Genomic DNA, 4,328 nt, shown 5'->3' on the forward strand with positions numbered 1-4,328 from the left:
GGCTAAAACGCTGGTTTTTTCCAATTCATTTAAATGATCTAAATTAAGATTTTCTGTCAATAATACAAATCTATTGGCGACGGCTTGCTCAGTTATTTCCTCGGAAGATCTCGTTTTTTTATTCCGCGTCATCGAGGGTAGAATCTCAAAATCTTCGATCTCTACAGGCGGGATCGTTAAATTTACTGGATTGGTTAGGGTATTGATAGCAAAAATTTTAACATGATTATTTATAGGTGTCGTCAATACTTCACCGAGATAAACTCCAGGTCCCGTATTAATCCTTTTTATGTAACCAGGTTCTTTTCGGTCGCCCTTAATTTTAATCGTCAGTAATTTTTTTGTTCTAGGAGGTAGATAATGGGATGTATGGCCACTCAATTCAATTTGTTGGTCGCCTAAAATTAAATTAATCGGTAGATTATCTTTAAAAATTAACTGAGCTTCTTGTTTTTGCAAAAAGGGTACTCCGAGAATACCTTCCTGTTTAATGGGGAATGAATTTTCAACTATTTGAAATTTTATTATTATACCATGTACATTAAGTTCGACTTCCCCGTGAGTGTGTAACATACCTAAACCAATTCCAGTTAGATTAAAAATAACGTTTGAATTTACGAGAATTTCGGAAGTGAGAGAGTTAGCTTTTATTAAATTTAATTGTGCACCGGTATCTATTAGAAATATAGCTTGTTTATTATTGAATTTATTATTACTTAACTTTATGGTGGGTAGGCCAGGGGTGTCGTGAATATTTAATTCGTAGTTGACTCGGTAGATTGCGAACGCGCTACCACTTCGGTGTTCCGTGTCGCGTTCTTCCGCGGAACCTCGTTTGAGTTTAAATTACTGCTGTTACGAGCATTTTTTCTACGCTCCCTATATGCTTCTAATTTACTTGGATATTTCTCAAAACAGTTTTCTTCGGTATGCCCGTGACGTGAACAGAATGGACATATTATCTCGCTTTTATCTTTTTCCTCCACCGGACAATTAGCTACTATATGATCTAGTGAACCGCAACGATAACATTTTTTAACTTTATCTTTATTGACTATGTATATTTTACCGTTTTTCGCGGATGCTTTAATGAAAGAAGATGATTGATTTACACCGAATAATGTTTTCCGATTCTCGGTTTCTCGGTCTAGATGTGAAGCTACATTTATCGCATCTCCCAATGAAACCGTATTATCTTTAGTAATAAGGGCGCTAAGTAAAGAGTTCCGGAGCCCTCGAGTAAAACCCATGGTCGCAGCATGATTCAGAATACATCTGACTCCAACGGCTTCCGACGGTTGATATTTTTCTTTAATCGCCTCGATTCCACGACTTAAAATTTCGCTTACTCGTGCCCCATATGCCTCGGTGTTCTCGTCGGTTTTTTGTTTTATTCCTTTAAGTTCATCATGAATGTGCTCGATGTCAAATATATTTGTGAATGAATTTTTTAATAGACTAATTAATTCATCAAGGTCAGCTGGGTCACCGCGATTGGCTATAAGTTGGTCTGCTTGGCCTTCAATTTTATTTCTAATTAAAGCAAGGAGGTTTATTCTATCTCGTGGGTGGACGCGAGAATCTGCAAGTTTACTTTGTTTTATAAATTTTGCAAAGGAACATGATTTCCCGTCGAACCGCGGGACAAGGTCAACAGCTAGTTTTAAATTCATATACGACGTTGGGATAGAAAAAGGGTCAAGATCAGAGTTGTTTGTTGAAACATTAGAATTTGAGGACTTACTATTTGAGCTAGTTGACTCGACTGATATAACTGCAGATAATAAAGGCGCTGGCGGAGCGTTAATAATCGCTCCATCGATTACATTGGAAGAATCATTATTGTCATTCTGAAGGGCGGGAGAATTATTACTGTAGCGAGTGATTCTACGACTTGGGGTTGAATTTGTTTGATTTAGCTGATTACCACTACGACTACTGACGCGACTGCGACCTCGGCGTGACGGCGGCATTTGAATTTAATATACGAAAGTAACAACTAAAATTTTTACAACTAAATACAATATAGACTTAAAATAATGGACTTATAATAACAATCGTTCGTAAATTACAAAAGAGAGTTTTATATGATAATTAAACTAATCTGAAAATTGGTACTTTACTCTTCCGTGGATTCCTTTTTCTTTTAATAGACCTTTTGACGGTGACACTTCTCTCGATGGGGATGACGAGGTTGACGTTGATCCAGGTGATGAACTCCGATTATCGATGAACTCCGCTGCTTGATCCGTTGATGGCACTCCTATCGTAGTTGATATGTTCCTTGAAAGACGATGATCCTTTAGCCCCAATGGAATAACTTCTTATCTGATGATGACTGATGATTATCCGTAGATGATATTTTGAAGAAAAATAAGTGTTTATAATTGCCTATGATTTCAGAAATTTTATTGCGTGCGGCTACTGAAATCAACCATCTCCGACATTCGTCCTTCGCTTAAGGGAAACGCACGGAAACCCGTTAAGAGAGTGGTGGCTGGATATAAATGAATTTATCACTTATCACTTGTATTAATTATTCAAGTCTAACTGTTCAATTTTATTGATCACTGATTTTATGACAAAATTTATCTAACTGCTCAATTTTAATCGTACTGTTTAATTCACTGAAAATCTACTATTTCACTATCAAATAATTAATTAATATAGTCTTAAAAAGTTTATAGTTTATCTGAACGCACAATTATAAATGTCAATTTTCAAGAAAAACACGGATAAAGTTTTATTCGCGAAATTTAAAATTTCCACGCACTGAAACTGGCGAATCCCACTTCTGACACCAAAATGTTATGCTTCCATCTAGTGGATGTTATTTTTATTTATTGAAAACTTTACTTACTGTAGTTCTTTCGCCCGGGAGTATTAAGATACTCGGTTTCAGCGCGGGAAAGGAATAATTTTAAATAAAAGAGTTCTATTTAGACATTATTTAATTTTGATCAAAATTATTTAGTTGGTTTCAATTTATTATTAAAGTTGACAAAATATTAAAAAGCTTCAAAATATGAAATTGAGGTTTACAATGACGTACGTCCAAAAAGCTGACAGTGTCAAATCGGCGGAATTTGAAAATTTTTTGCTCAAAATTTAGTGCTCATTTAGTGCAATTTTGGTGCTGAAATCGCGAATTTAATGCTGTTTAGAATAAAAAGAAAATCTATTAAATGGTAGCTTTTGATAAAGCTATCATTGTAACGGTCAATTATGATAGTAGATCTATGCTAGTATTCTCAACAATGAAATTAGCAATTAGTGCTCAAAAAGTGCGTTCATGATCGACAATGAAATTATATTGCCTGTAGATGAGATATCTAGAACAAATATTATTTTATTTTAGTAAATAGCAATGCTGAAAAAACAATAACTGAACATGAAAATATCGAATAAGATAAATTATCATGGTTAACGAGATTTAAAAACAAAAAGAAAATTAAGTGCTCATTAAGTGCTACACATAGGAACAATAAAACATCAATAATTGAATTGTTTAAATATTTTTATAATCCCAACAATGCTAACCTGACACATTGACAGCTTTAAACATCATAAAAAAGTCAACTGGCGTGGAACAGCTCATTATTTATTTAACAATAATTAAGTGCTCGTTCAGTGCTACAAGTATGGACGAAGACATGTCAACAATTTAATTGTTTAAATATTTTTATAATCCCAACAATGCTAACCTGACACATTGACAGCCTTAAACATCATAAAAAAGTCAACTGACGTGGAACAGCTCATTATTTATTTAACAATAATTAAGTGCTCATTCAGTGCTACAAGTATAAATGAAAAAATATCAACTATTTAATTGTTTAAATATTCTCATAATCTCAACAATGCTGACCTGACACATTGACAGCTTTAAACACCATAAAAAAGTCAACTGGCGTGGAACAGCTCATTATTTATTTAACAATAATTAAGTGCTCGTTCAGTGCTACAAGTATGGACGAAGACATGTCAACAATTTAATTGTTTAAATATTTTTATAATCCCAACAATGCTAACCTGACACATTGACAGCTTTAAACATCATAAAAAAGTCAACTGGCCTGGAACAGCTCATTATTTATTTAACAATAATTAAGTGCTCATTCAGTGCTACAAGTATAAACGAAAAAATGTCAACAATTGAATTGTTTATATATTTTTATAATACCAACAATACTAACCTGAAACATTGACAGCTTTAAACATCATAAAAAAGTCAACTGGCGTAGAACAGCTCATTATTTATTTAACAATAATTAAGTGCTCATTAAGTGCTACAAGTATAAAAGAAAAAATATCAACAATTTAATTGT

Source organism: Cotesia glomerata, linkage group LG6 (genome assembly GCF_020080835.1).
Source record: "Cotesia glomerata isolate CgM1 linkage group LG6, MPM_Cglom_v2.3, whole genome shotgun sequence".
NCBI lineage: Eukaryota > Metazoa > Arthropoda > Insecta > Hymenoptera > Braconidae > Cotesia > Cotesia glomerata.